General features: G+C 40.6%; 1 non-coding gene across 1 annotated transcript; it reads right to left on the reverse strand.

Annotated features, from left to right (window-relative positions):
* Positions 1-13,794: 13,794 nt before the first annotated feature.
* LOC122432188 lies at positions 13,795-13,901 on the reverse strand. The gene has a single exon (XR_006266791.1). It is a non-coding gene; the product is annotated as a U6 spliceosomal RNA (small nuclear RNA).
* Between the last annotated feature and the right edge of the window lie 2,097 nt (positions 13,902-15,998).

Below are 15,998 nucleotides of genomic sequence, written 5' to 3' on the forward strand. Positions count from 1 at the left end.
GAACCTTGGTACAATACCATTCACTACAGGCTTTGCTGAAGTTTCACCAGGATTTCCATTGAGGTTCTTTTTCTGTTCCAGAATCCCATCGTGATCCTATGTGACATTTAGTCGTTACTTCTTCTTAGTCTACTACAGACTTTAGTCTTTGTCTTTCATGACTTTGGCACTTTTGGGGGGTATTCGTGAGTTATTTCATGGAATGTCCCCCAGTGTGTGTTTGTCTAGAGTTTTCACATGACTGAACCGAGGCTCTGCATCTGGGGCAAGAGTATCAGAGAAGGGATGCTGTGGCTTTCTTAGTGTACTGTATCACCAGGCGTATGCTATCTGTGTGCCTTATTGTTGATGCAACCTTGATTGCTTGGAGAAAGTGGTTTGTGCAGGGGTGCTCTGCTCTAAAATTGTTATCCCTCCACCTCTGCTCCTATACTTAGCAGATATCTTAGAGAAGATACTTTGAGGCTATATCCCTCTTTCTGCTCACACTTTCTTTCACTGGTTCACATTCATTAGTAAAACTTGTGTGCAACAAGTGCTGTTCTGTTTGCTCACTTCTGATTTCCCTTCTACCTATATTAATATGAATTCTGTTGTAAGGGAGGACTGTCCATTCACTCCCGTCTCTCTATTTAATCAGATATTTTTATATCCTCATAAACTCATGAATGTGTTTTTTAGTCTATGGATTATAGTCCAATTCTATCATTTTCTATTTTGTTGCTCAAATTGTTCAGTTTTGGCCACTCAGAGCTCCTGTGGGCTTGCTTCCAGATCTCTTGCATCACAGGGCTCCTCAACTTTCTTTTCATTAATTGCAGCAGCTGCCTAAAATAGAAATACCCATGATCCCTTTAGTTCCTCTTTTTCTCTTATTTCCTACACCCTCTTCCAATTTCATCCCTTGTTTCCAAAGGCTGCTAGTTTCAGCTGCAAAATGTCTCTCAAATCACCCTTCATGGTCTCTTCCCAGTTTGGAATGTATTACTTCTCCTTTTAACCACTATGACATTTTGGTCTTTCTCTTTCTAGTGCCTACCCACACCCCCAATGAATCCCTTTTCCACACTGCTGATTAAACAGTGTTCTGAAGATGTGAAGATTATATTACCTCTCCCTTACAAAGGCTCCTGCTTGCTCTCAGAGAACTGGAGCTTCTGAGCCTGTCTGTAAGACCATCCAAGATTTGGCCACAATCAGCTTCTTTAATTCCGTCTACTGCTTCTCCATCTGTTTTGTGCTTCTGTCCCTTGAGTTCCTCACCTTTCCCATGATGTGCTACAGCATTTCATCTTTTTGTGTCTCTGCACATGCTGTTGGTTTTGCTTAGAATGCCCTTACTGTTGAAGATGTGTTAATACCCCAATTCAGAGCTACTTGTGATCTATGGAATTGGTGAAGAAGTGCCTCAGTCAATAGATACCTATTGATTCAAAGGACTCTCAATTGTTTTCACAACTCCTTGAACAGCTAATTTACTTTTCTTTTTTTTCTGGAATAAAGAGAAGAAGGTCATATGGAATAGCCTTAGTTACTCTATTTAAGTTGCAATCTTCTGGCAGAGCCAGCAGAATTGTGGATGGTGATGGAGAGCTAAATCCATCTTTGCCGAGTCACTGCCTCTCTTTTTGTCAGATAACACCATCACCACTCTCATGATAACTTCATCGTCACCACCATTGCCTAGCCACTGCTACCACCCACTTTAACACTACCACAATCACCATCACTGCCACCAATAAATCTGTATTACCACTATGACTGCTACCACCACCACCATCACACCAACACCAGGACTAAATGACCATTACCTTGACACCCCCATCACCATCAGTACCAGTACCGCCACACCACTAACCCACCAAATCTATCCTTTATTGAGTGTCAAAAGCATGCCAAGCGTCTCACATACGTTAACTCATTTATCCCTCTTTATACTTTTGTGAAGAAAGAAAGTGAAGTCGCTCAGTTGTGTCCGATTCTTGGCGACCCCATTACCTGTAGCCTGCCAGGCTCCTCCATCCGTGGGATTTTCCAGGCAAGAACACTGGAGTGGGTTGCCATTTCCTTCCCCTGACCCAGTGATTGAACCTGAGTCTCCTGCACTGCAGGCAGACTCCTTACCGTCTGAGCCACCAGGAAAGTCCATGCTTATACCTTTGTGCTGAGACAAAGAACTAAGCAATTTATTTAAGATTACTCAATTGGTAAATGCTAGGAAAAAAAAAAAAACAGAGATATTGAATATAAGTACTAAGTGAACTTAGATGTGTTAATTCAACTTTTACATTGTCTCATATTTAATTTTCTTATTTTACAGGTAGAAAAACACTGAAGACAAGTACAGAATGGCTCATATCTTGCTCTGACTCTTAAACCAGGACTATGTTCATTGTGCTACAGTCTGTGCTACACAGACCACTTTCCTCTCTGTGCTCTGAGATTATCTTTGGATTTTTCCCATTGCAAAATTAGTTAAGCATCTCATACATGCATGTGTTGGATCAAATAACAGAGAGAAAATTAATACAAAATCCAAGAAGAAGACTTAAAAGATAAAAGAGCAATTTTCCTTCTTCCCCAAATCCCAAAGCTAAACTTGATAATAAATAGCTTTTTATTCACTTGAATTCACCCCATTAACAGTGCATGAATTAAACGTGCTGTTTCAGAAGGAAAATGGCAGCATCGCTTAGCGTCCCAGACCACAACTTGGCATCCAAAAAAGAATCTGGAGTCCGTGACAAGGGAGAGAAGATGAAGTCTTCCAATGTGATTTACAGAGATGGAGAGGCAGTGATGCAGAGAAATAAAGGATGGAAGTGCCAAAGGGTAGGGATGGATTTGGACAGTCCTCTTTAATCTCGGTGGTGGGAAAAGGCTTGGCCTTGAGTGACATGGATTAGTTGCATGTTTGAGGGATGAAAGGGTTTGTAGCTTCTGAATGGTTTTCTTCCTCAGGTGAGGCCCAGCCAGGTCTGCAGGAAGAAAGAGCAAAGCTGCCACAAGTTGAAAAGAGTTTAGAACTGGGTCTTCTGGGAATTGGCTTGGCCATAGAGCCTCTGGGTAGGTCTGAGATATGTACCTCTGGGCATGTTATGAAATGCTGTCAACATCCTACACCTCCTCCTTTTACAAACTCAGGCCTATTGCATGGCCCCTTCTGCACTCAGCCTTTCTAATGTTCTCATCTCTGTGGACACTGAAGTCCCGGCTGAAGCAAAGTCAAGACTTAACTGCCAACTTTAGATTCTCTGTGGATATCTGGTCTACCCTGCAGTGATCCCTCACTTCTATATCCCTATTAGAATAGTCATGGATGTAGGGGGTAATAGTGAGAGCACTGAACAGAGAGACAGGAGGCTAGGACTTGGTTCCGGGACACACATGGGATGAAGGAAACAGGAATCTACACAAAAGGCCTCATATTGATTTTGAATCTAATTAACTGTTGCAATTATTAGCTGTAATAGCTCGATCACTGTGCTTATTGCTTTTTGGCCCCTGTTTCTCCAACTAACTTCAACATATTTTCCAGGAGACTTTACTGGTTCCCCAGCTTGCTACCACCCAGCAAACTGTGCCTCAGTATTTGGGCGTAGTCACATTTTGTGCTGTGTATTGAATGTGTCATTCAGAGAGTCAGTAAGTATTTTTGCGACTCTACTATACATACCATATATATATATATATATAGAGAGAGAGAGAGAGAGAGAGACAGAAGAAGAAAAGGAAGGAGGAAGAGAAGGGGAAAGAAGAGGAGGAGGAGTAAGAGAGGACGGTAAGGGTTGGTTTTCTGCCTTTAATAAGATTAGAGTCAAAAGAGGAAGTCACATAATAATGCAGAATTACAAACATTTGAGCGTCCCAAGCATTGTGTAAAAGAGAAGCACAAAGAAAAATTTTACTTGGGGACCTAAAGTGTGTAGGGAAATTGTTGTTGTTGTTTAGTTGTTCAGTTGTGTCTGACTTTGTGGCTGCATTCACTGTAGCCTGTCAGGCTGAGGAATCCATGGGATTTTCCAGATGAGAATATTGGAGTGGGTTGCCATTTTCTTCTCCAGGAGATCTTTCCAACCCAGGGATCAAACTCTCATCTCCTACATTAGCAGGCATTGGCAGCAGATTCTTTACAGTTGAGCCAAGAAAAGCCATCCTAAATCTGTGTAGGAGAATTAGGATGACTTTTTGGGTGTAGCTACCATTTGAAGGATAACTAGATTTCAGCCAGATGAAAAGAGCAAAATTGGTTCTAGAAAGAGCAAAAAATCAAAGAGCAGATCTCACATATGAGAGAACATTGGCGGAACTTCAGCTGTGGTTGTGGGAATCAGGGTGAAGTGAGGGGAGCGCGAAGAGTTGAGGCAGGACATCTAGGCAGTGTTCAGACCTTGCAGCGCCTTAGAGGTGAGCTAAAGAGTGCTAGACTCTTGTCCGGCGCTGTGTTTGTGTTTATGGGGCCACTGCTGAGTAGAGCCTCATCTACAGTACCATCTTAGTAAATGCAAAGTTCAATGTGCAGTTGACCCAGAAGAACCCACTAAAGTGTTTCTCTTTGTTCACTCCTCAGACTCCTCTACTGAAGGAGAGGCATTATGGGAAATGGGATATTCGTGTACCTGGGCCTCAGTCTTCTCATCTGTTTGATGGGGCGTTAAGATAATTGTATGAAGCAGTATATGAAAGGGCTTCCCAGGTGGTGCTGTTGGTAAAGAACCTGCGTGCCAATGCAGGAGATGAAAGAAATACGGGTTCAATCCTGGGTCGGGAAGATCCCCTGGAGGAGGGCATGACAACCCACTTCAGTATTCTTGCCTGGAGAATCCCATGGACAGAGACACCTTAGAGTTGCAAAGAGTCAGACATGACTAAAGAGAGTTAGCACACACACACACAGTATATGAACAGGCCCTAGGTTATTGAGTAAAAGATCTTAACCTTTGCTCCATTCCATGCTTTTAAGTTTAGATAATCACTGATACTATCATATAAAGGAAAATTATCCTACATTGTTAGGCTATACACACCTGGTGATCTCAGGAAGAATGTCAAAATTAAAAATATGTATATATATATATATATATATATATATATATATATATATATTCCAAAGTCTCTTTTACAAAGCATACCGGTATCAGAAAGCTGATTGTCAGAAAGTTGAAGCAATTCAACTGTCACTTAGCTACTTGATGATAATAACTGAAAAGGAACCCAAGTCTTACTTGTCTAGGCTTCTTCTTCTTTGGTCAGTTTTATCTGCAGTTCCTCTTCAGTTCCTTTCCATCCTCACCACTCACACCAATGCTTAATCTTCATTCTGCCTCTAAATATGTGCCCCAAGGCTAGTCACTCAGGTGTTTATTGTTCAGCGCTGCTCTGTCTTCTGTAAAGGAAGGACAAGAAGACCTTATCCATGTATTCTCCTCTCAGATTAGCTAATGTAGTCACATGAAACAAAGCAAATGAGAGAATACCCTAGACTGCCCGTTCCCTGTGGATCCTTGCAGAGCTAAGATCATGACATCCATGCTGCCCAGTTTTGTAGGAAATGAGGAGACCAGAAGGAAGTGAAAGGACATTCATTAAAATTCCAGAGGAAGACAAGGTCTTATTATTTATATGTAGAAAAATAATAGCTCAAAACCCCAATAGCACTTTGGCATGAATTCAAATGCTAAATGTTCTAATCCTAAATCTTTCTCAATTGAAACCTTTTGTCTCTATTTGGTCTATAAAACCTGGCTTTCCTCTTATACAATCTCTCAGCAAATCATTCCAAGTTTACCCTTCAAATACCTCTCCCATCAATTTTTCTCTCCATCTACTTGCTATTGTCATGATTCAAGGTCTCAGAACCTTCCCTAGGTCTCTTCACCTTTTTTTTTTCCTATCTCGATTTATGGTTATATTTTCCCAGATGAATCTTTTTATATCCTAGTGTTGTTTAAGTCTTTACCAAAATTAGGTTATGCTTCCCAATCAACTATAGAGGAGGTTCGAAGCTCAACTCCCAAGCCTGAAATCCCAGGCCCTTCACACTGTTCGCGTTTTGCCCTTGTCAGCATTGCCAGGTATGGGTCTCCTTTGCATGTGTGCATGCTAAATCACTTCAGTCAAGTCTGAGTCTGTGTGACCCAACGGACTGTAGCCTACCAGGCTCTTCTGTCCATGGGATTCTCTGGGCAAGAATACTGGAGTGGGTTGCCATTCTGTCATCCAGAGGATCTTGTTGACCTAGGGATTGAGCTCACATCTCTTATGTCTCCTGCACAGGCAGGCAGGTTCTTTACCACTAGCGCCACCGAGGAAGCCCCTGGTCTCCTTTATTTTCCCTAAACTTGAGCCAAAGGATTGACTTCGTTTGCTAGTACTGCTCTTTTGATCAAAAAGCTCCCTCTGGTTGTATCCTTCCCTGCCCTCATCCCCAAACGATGCTTACTTTTACATCTTCAGCATAACTGTGTCTTCTTCCATGAAGGCTCCAATGGTCATCCAACCTTATCCCTAAACACCAACATTTCCAGCTAGAACTGTCCTCCAGCGTCTCTGTATCCCCCCCACCCCCGCCATTCTCATGTGAAACATTGGTTTATTCATTTATCAAAAAGTTCATTTATGAACATTTTTTTTGTCTCTGATTCTATACTATAATCCTTTTGAGGCTGGGGGCTATATCTAACTCTTCACGTCAACCTCAGCACCTGCCATAATGCTTGACAAATAAGAGCTTAGCATATCTTCCGGAAATTAATTGACTATCCTGAGTACTTTCTATAAATTACAGCAAAGAAGTCTGAAGAGAGCCAAAGGTAGCTCTGATAGAAACAAGAATAATCCCTGAACAATGGTGATTCATAACGTAATTCAGACCGAGAAACGACAAGCCCAGAGACAGTTTCTCCCTTCATGTTTATCTTTGGAGGCCTCGTGTGAAATACGGCTATGAGAGTCTTGGTCCTGCTCAAAATTGTTTTGTTTTTCTCCTCTTTCCTGGCCCTCCCCCACCTCACTTTCTTTTTATAATGTTCTTAAAAGTTGAGAATGGTTTATCTTAGCATTTGTAAGTTTATTTGTGGATGCAATTGCGAAGCTCATCATGTCAGTTTTATGAGAAGTCTGAGTCCATTGTCCTTAGAAAACGAAAATGATTAACATTGATTTGTTTTGTTACCCAATTGTTTAAATTATAATAACTCTCCATCAGGGTTTTTTAAGTACAGCTGTGTTTATGGATTAAGATCTACTGACTCAAATATTTACAGTGTTCCAAAAATTACGAGAACATACAGTGTCAGGAATTTTCCATAGGCTGCTCCTTTGAGCCGAAGCGAGTTTCTGTTCAACTTGAAGAGAAGGCTTTAGACGATTTCAGAGGACACGGACAGGTCTATGTAATTCATCCCCAGACAGGTACCAAATGGAACAGCTCCACAGAAGGGAAACATTGGTTAAATGGTCATATTAACAGTCATCCCAGGCTGTATTAACAGAGCAGACATAAAAGGGTAGAGGCCTTAGCACTATAAAGGACAGAGTCTACTTGCTTATCAAATCTAACCTGTTGCTTTCACTTAACTTCTATATATTGTTTAAAGATGCCTCTGCCTTTTAACATTAGAAACACAGCTGGCCTGGAGTGGGGACAGAGGTATGCCATTTTCTAGTTCTATTATCTGGGACAAAGCATTTTTCTAGGTCTTTTGTTCCAATATATGAAATAAAGGTATGCGGGGGAACATGAAAAGACACCATGATGCTCTGCACGTATACAAGTTCAGTTCACTCTCAGGGGGTTCTTCTTCCTTTAAGCCAGATTCTGCTCTTGGAAACATTGGCTTCAAAGTGGTAATTTTCCCAGATGAACCTGGTAGATAGATAGAGAGGACACTATCTTGGAATTTTAAACTGAGGGTTCCAGCTTGGTTCTTCAGCTGTTCCACTTCTCCTCCCTTGTTTCCATCACATAACCTGTCTCCTCTTCGTGCCTAGCTTGAGGCCGCTCTGTGACCAGGTTACAAATGACTTAGTTGGCCCTGTGTGCTGTGTCACAGTGCCAAGTTCATGATAAGACCTAAAAGAGGGATTTGTTCAAGAAACAGAGAAAAGGAAGGAGGTAGAGAGGGAGGAAAATGCAAAGGAAGGAAAGGAAGGAAGGAAGGAAGAAATCTACAAATAAAATAAGCATATTTCAGTTCAGTTCAGTCATTCAGTCGTGTCCGAATCTTTGCAACCCCATGGACTGCAGCACGCCGGGCTTCCCTGTCCCATCACCAACTCCTGGAGCTTGCTCAAACTCAAGTCCATCATGTCAGTGATGCCGTCCAACCATCTCATCCCGTGTTATCCCCTTCTCCTCCTGCCTTCAATCTCCTGCTTTCAGTTAGGTGAGCATATTTGTCCTACCTAATTCATAGGATAGGTGGGAGATGGAGAGAGAACACACACATAAATAACCTACACCATCCTTACAGCACTTTATAGTTTACAAACTACTTTCACATCCATTATCTAATTTGATTTCCCAAAGTCCCTTGAACTAGGTTTGACAGGTATAATAACCCCCTGTCTGATAGGTTATCGAGCTGATACTCAGATCACTGAAATTATTCACCCAAGGTTACACAGGTAAATTGTGGTTTGGGACTTGGCCTCCATTTTCTAACTTAAAATACCCTGGCTAATACACCATGCTAGTTAGATGCACTTTTGGATTTCAGAGAAAGAAAATATAAATTTGAATTAAAAGAATGACAAAGAAGACAGTGAGGAAATACATTTTAAATAAGCCAGTCATCAAAGCATTATTTGTTCAGAAAGAGAATTAAGTTCTATAAGAAATGCCAAAGTGATTGACAGAACATAATGTTTAAACCAAAACACTAATAAACCCAACTAACTGTTGTGGTATTCTGAGGGTAAAGATGAAGGCATTTTAAGTCAGACCTATCTGCTTTTCAGTTCTAATTCAGCTACTTATCCATTATGTGACCTTGGATCATGTGGACTTTGAGTCTATTTTTCAGTCTGTAAGTGGGTTTAATAATATTTGCTTCATACAACAGTAATGAAGCGTAAATACAATAATCTATGGAAAACATCATACATGTTATTAAAATGGCCACTACTCAGAAAAGAAGACCTGTTCCCTTTGAGAACCTCCTTGTGTTTCTGGGATGCTATCATTCTAGGTGAGAACTGTGTCTTGTCCTGGCATTGTCTTCATAACCATAGAACAAACCTAATCCTTGTCAATCCACCTGACAACAGATGTAATCCCAAAGAATGCTGAAACAGGGGCAGTTCTCTCCATGGGAACATTCTGTGCCAGGCAATAGGAAAGAGCTCAGAGGGCAGCAGCAGAGGCTTGTTGAACTCTGTTTGCATCAAGTACCTCATCTTCCTGGAGACACTCCCACCCAAGATTTCCAGCCAATATCCTGGCTTTGGCCTCCTTTTATATCAACCTATGACTGTCTCTGACTTCTTTATGAAAGTGAAACCAATCTGCAAAAATTTGCTTGATTCATTTACCGATTGCTTCAATCATTCATTCATTTATCCAAATCATCTTGGCTGCATCTGAGTGTTGGGTCCCTTTCTGATTTTAAGGCAAGGGTCACTGAATCCCCATCCTAATAACTGAGGACTTAAAGACAGCTTAGTTAAAAGAAAGGGACAGAAAAAAGAGATCTGAACCTGAATTCTCAGTAACATCACAAATTTGGAACAAGTTATTTTATCCCTATGAGCCTCAGTTTCCTCATTTGATAAAAGGATCTAATCCCTTCTATTAAGGGTTCCTGGAAGGACTGTTGAAGAGATGTGTTTAAATCACTCAGCAGATAATAAATATTCATTATATGTCTCCTCTTCCTTGACATAATATTTCAGAGAAAAAGGGAATTGGTCATTTTAAAGGAGGTGATAAGAAGACATAAGAAGGCTAAGACATTCATCTCTCTTTGACATGTTCACAATTTAATATTTTTAAATGAATCGTTGAAAGAGTGAGACTCTCAAAGACTTGATGTGTGTTTACTTCACATTCTTCAACATTTCCACAAAAACTAACCACTCAATAAAATTCAAATTGTGAAGAGTTCATGCATCCTGAGGACCAAGGAATTACAACATTCTAAATAGATAAGGGTCTACAGAAATGGTCCAGTACATTTCCATTTTTTCTCTCCTCATTCTACAGGGATCTTTGCTACTTTATGCCTGTTAAATATTGCTGGACCCATCAGAATAGCTCAAATTAAAAAAAAAAATGACAACACCACATGGACGAGTATGTAGAGTAACTTGGTGCAAAAAGAAGGATAAGTCAGGAGTGGTTAATGAAGAGATGATTTATGAAGGCATGATCAATGTCAGAGAAATCAACAAGAGATGGTGCAGCTCCACAAGACAAGCAATAGTGGAAGCTACTAGCACCCTTGGCCTGATGGGAAGAGTAAGAGAACAGTGTTATTAGAGTCTAGAGGGAATAGCCTATGGTAGTGGGACATGAGCTCTGAACCTGGTGGTGGGCTTTGGATGAATGACCAGTCACTCACTGCTCGTATGTGACTTGACAAGGAGCAAAAGAATAAAATGCCTGTCTCAGTCATCTCTCTCCCTTCAATCTCTCACCTGTTCCTCCCAGGGGCCAAATCCAACTGAACATCAGTGGGCAGGGGACCTCACTGATCTGTCATGTAGAGGTCTGTCTCTCAGGTCAGAGAGCAGGTGGGAAAGCAAAGACAAGTCAACACAAGCATCATAATCAAGAGAAAATTGAGGCTTGAGCAGGGATGGTGACGTGGCTGGCCCACGTGAAGTTTCCTTAGCAGTTACTTTGTGGCAAGCACTATTCCACATGCTTTTCCTTGCATTAATTAGCTGTGGGGACCTACATGGAAAGGAAATCCAAAAAAGAGGGGATATTTATATATGTATAGCTGCTTCACTTTGTTGTATAGGAGAAGCTAACACAACATTGTAGAGCAACTCTACCCTAACAAAAATTGAAATTAAAAAAAGACATTCTCTCTTATTCATGTTAAATAACGACTATTTCATGGAAAAAATCCAACAAGGCACTGTGAGTCTTGAGGGATATTCTTTAAATAGCTCAAAAAATAATTATTCATAGAAACTGACTACCAGCACAAGCATTTCCTATCCTTTCTAGACACATGAACAAGGTTGCTTTAGGGGTTAAACAACATGTTTCATAGGGTGCTCATGAAAAACACTGCCAACAATAAGATGCCTTAAAAACATGTCTATATGCTGCTTAGCAATACACACTAAAACTTCTTCCTTCTCTCTTTCTCTCTATCACTGACTTGGAAGTTCAGAGTCTTTGAAAAAAATGTTCTTAATGATACTTAATATGTTATTTTTGCTCCTTGTATAAAAATAAACATAAAATAAAATCCTTTGGGAACCAAAAAATAAAAAATCTCATTGAATTCTTACACCAATGCTATGAACACTTTAAAACTACCAAGTGAAACTGAAATAGTCCATGTTGATCTGTTTTTGATCGGGTTATATAAAATACCAGAAGCATTTAATCAGAGTTGACAAAATGTTGACAGAGGGGGGAAAAACTGTAACAGTGTGGAAGGTGAAACCTCAGACTCCAAAGCTTGTCATCTACCAGAGGTCTGGGCATTTGTCACTTAAAGGAGCTGTGGTTGAAAAATAATGGCTCCACATAGACGTCCGTGTCCTAATCCCTGAGTCATGTGAATATGTTACATTACGTGGCAAAAGAGACTCTGGAGATGTGACTGAGGTTACACATATTAAGATAGGAAGATAATCCTGATTTATCCAGGCTGGTCTTAAGGACATGAGCTCTTAAAAGCAGAGAACATTTCCAGGTAGAAGCAGAGGAGCTGAGGTGGAAGGGGAAGAAAGGGTGATTGCAAGTGCGAGTATAATCCCCAACAGCCGGCTTCTGTATGGAGGGGGCAGGTATGGGGGCTAAAAAGAGGTCCTGAAGAACTCATAGTGGCCCCCAGCTAACAGCCAGGAAGGAAACAGGAACTTTTGTTCTTACCTTAAGGAGCGTGGACTCTGCCAACAACCTACATGAATTCTTCCTTGGAGCCTCCTGTTGAGGTTGATTTCCTCCTCCAGGTTGATTTCAGCATTGTGAGACTGAAGACAGAGGAACAGCTGAGTGAACCCAGGTTTCTGGCCCAGAAAACAGTGAGATAATAAATATGTGCTGTTTTACTTCACTGTGTGTGGTAGTTTTTTGTTTTGTTTTTCTTTTTTAATGGCAGTAATATAAAGCTAACACAAGGATGTGTATAACTTGGTTTGGAACCCCAGAAGCTCTGAGCTCTGTGGAGACATTCCTGTCTAAGCTCTTAAAACTAAAGGAATCTTAACTTTTACCTGCCTCTTAAATATTGTTGTACCCACCAGAATATCCCAAATTCAAAGGAAAAAAAAAAAAGAATTGACAACACCAGATGGCTGACCATGTAGAGCAACTGGAACTCTCATACAATGTTCATGGAAATGTAAAATGGTATGACCACTTTGGAAATACTTGTTGAAGTTTCTTACAGAACTAAACATTTAACAATACTATCCACCAGTAATCCTAATCATAGGCATTGGCCTAAGAAAATAATATCATATGCCCAAAAAATATCTTTTACATGAATATTCAGAGAAGATTTAGTCAAAATAGCCCAAATCTGGGAATAGCCCAGGTTTATATCAATAGGAGGATGGAGGAAAAAAAACAAAAAACACTGTGATAAGTTCATAATAGAGAATATGATATGAAATGTCCAGAATAGGCAAATTCATAGAGATATAAAGTAGAATAATGATTGCCAGAGAATGGGGTGAGCAGATTAAAAGACACTTATTCCTTGGAAGGAAAGTTATGACCAACCTAGACAGCATATTGACAAGCAGAGATAGTACTTTGTCAACAAAGGTCTGTCTAGTCAAGGCTATGGTTTTTCCAGTAGTCATGTATGGATGTGAGATTTGGACTATAAAGAAAGCTGAGCGCTTTTGAATTGTGCTTTTGAATTGATGCTTTTGAACTGTGGTGTTGGAGAAGACTCATGAGAGTCCCTTGGACTGCAAGGAGATCCAATCAGTCCATCCTAAAGGAGATCAGTCCTGGGTGTTCATTGGAAGGACTGATGCTGAGGCTAAAACCCCATTACTTTGGCCACCTGATGCGAAGAGCTGACTCATTGGAAAAGACCCTGATGCTGGGAAAGATTGAGGGCAGGAGGAGAAGGGGACGACAGAGGATGAGATGGTTGGATGGCATCACCGACTCAATGGACATGGGTTTGGGTGAACTCTGGGAGTTGGTGATGAACAGGGAGGCCTGGCATGCTGAGGTTCATGGGGTCGCAAAGAGTCGGACACGACTGAGCGACTGAACTGGAACTGGAACTGGGACGAAAAGAAGAATTGAGGAGTAACTGCCAGTGTGTACGGGATTTCTCTTGGTGGTGATGAAAATTTTCTGGAATTAGATAGTGGTAAAACTTAGCAGCAGCAGACGCAGCAATGGTTATACAACCCTGTGAATATACTAACAACCACTAATGTGTATACTTTAAAGGGGTGAGTTTATGCTATATTAATCATATCTCAGATTCTTTAAAAAGCCATAAAAGAGAAAGAACAAATTACAGACTTACACTATAGGAATCTTTTTTTTTAATTTATTTTTTTATTGAAGGATAATTGCTTTACAGAACTTTGTTGTTTTCTGTCAAACCTCAACATGAATCAGCCATAGGTATACACAAAAATATGGAATGCTTCACAAATTTGCATGTCATCTTTGTGCAGGGGACATGCTGATCTTCTCTGTGTCGTTCCAGTTTTAGTATATGTGATGCTGAAGTGAGCACTACAGAAATCTTAATTACTGTATGCCTCTTAACTATGTAATGACACAGATGAATCTCAAAAACTTAGTGTAAAAGAAGCTTCACACAAAAGAGTAAATAATTCCTAATCTCACTGATGTGAACGTCTAGAAGAAGCAAAATTAAACTATGGCAAAACCCATTAGGAAAAATAGTTGCATTTAGGATGATAGGAGTGAAGACTGTGGAGTGGGATGAAAAAATTTTGGTGTGAGGGTACTGTTTCATATCTGGATAGATGGTTGGGTCACAAAGGTATATGCATTTGTCAAACCTCATCAAATAGTAACTTAGGATTTGTGCATCCACTGCATGTAAATTTCATCCCACAAAAAATAAACAAATACTGAACTTCAGTAAAGGCTATGTAGGCATAAAAAACAATATTGTATTGTCAGATAAACAGAGGGATGGATGAATAAAGCAAGCATATAGTAAGATGCTAATTGTAGAATCAAGAATTATGTTTGAAATGTTCATAGTAATGAGTTGGCCAAAAAGTTTGTTTGGGTTTTCCATACCATCTTACAAAAAACTAAAATGAACATTTTGGCCAATCAAATAAAATGACAGAAAAATACTGCTTTCTCTTTTCTTGAATATTTATAATGAAGGGTGCTACTGTTTAGTCACTGTCATGTCCGACTCTTTGCAACCCCATGGACTGTAACCTGCAAGGCTCCTCTGTCCATGGGGTTTCCCAGGCAAGAATACTGGAGTGGGTTACCATTTCCTTCTCCAGGGGATCTTCCCGACCCAGGGGTCAAACCTGCATCTGCTGCACTGGCAGATTTCTTCATGGCTGAGCCGCCAGGAAAGCCCGATAATGAAGGATATTCATCTCATAATACCATCCAAATTATTGTTCAACAGCTCTTGATGCCAGAATCATCTTCCAGACAGTAAGATTTTGCTTTAATTCCATCCAGCAGCCCTTGTTTCTAGATAAAGTCTACTTCCAAAACCTTTTAGAAGGTTGCCTGGGGTAGTGTAAGAACATAAATTACGGAGGGTTCATGACCTGTTTCTGTCTCTAATATATCACTTCTCTAAGTGTAGTTCTCCAACCAGCCACCAAGGCATCACTTGACAGTCTGTCAGAAATGCAGAATCCTGGGCCTTGTCTCAGCACTACTGAATCAGAATCTGCAATTTAACAAGATCCTTGAATCCTCTGAGTGCAAGTCAAAGTTTAAAAAATAAGCTGGAGCAATAAAGCAAAAATATACATGTGCTTGGACCAGGGTAGTAGCATTAGGGAGAGTGAATTCAACAGAATAAAGACATATTTAGGAGCAATAACTTAAAGAACTAGTAGAGTGAGAGTGAGGGGAGATGGGTAAGAGAGAATCTGGACCTGAGTATTCTTAATGTCTGCTGTTTGGCTGACATGGACACAGTGCCAGACTTACAGGGATAGGTCTGTCCTTGGCTGCTTCACCTCTCGAGCTTTACTTTGATATGCTCTCCAAAGAGTTTTCTTTGATATCCTCTCCAAAGCTTCCCTGGTGGCTCAGATGGTAAAGAATCCACCTGCAATGTGGGAGACCTGGGTTCAGTCCCTGAGTGGGGAAGATCCCCTGGAGGAGGACATGGCAACCCACTCCAGTATTCTTGCCTGGAGAATCCCCATGGACAGAGGAGCCTGGTGGGCTACAGTCCATGGGGTCACAAAGAGTCGGACACAACTGAATGACTAAGCGCACACCAAATATAAAACTTCCTTCTTCCAGTCTGGTGCTTCTATGAACAAAACTCTTGAAAACCTTCTTTGCAAGGTTTTGCCCTCATTTTGCTCATCCAAAAGCACTTTTGAAGTGAATAATATGGCTTTCCTTCCATTTCCTGCCTCCTCCTTCCAATTATGTAAACACACCGCCAGTGTTTTAAGCATTAAAAAGGAAAACATGATATAGATCAATTCATCAATATTTCTAAATGAGGCTTTTTCATGATAGAACGGCTACCCAGGGACTAGGGCTCTGCCTTCTTAATACTGATAACCTTGGTTACTGGGACTTCCTGGAGGGTCTTTTGTTTGATGCTGTTTTAATGAACACACGAACACTGTTTTCCAAC

This window comes from Cervus canadensis, chromosome 30, assembly GCF_019320065.1.
Source record: "Cervus canadensis isolate Bull #8, Minnesota chromosome 30, ASM1932006v1, whole genome shotgun sequence".
Taxonomy (NCBI): domain Eukaryota; kingdom Metazoa; phylum Chordata; class Mammalia; order Artiodactyla; family Cervidae; genus Cervus; species Cervus canadensis.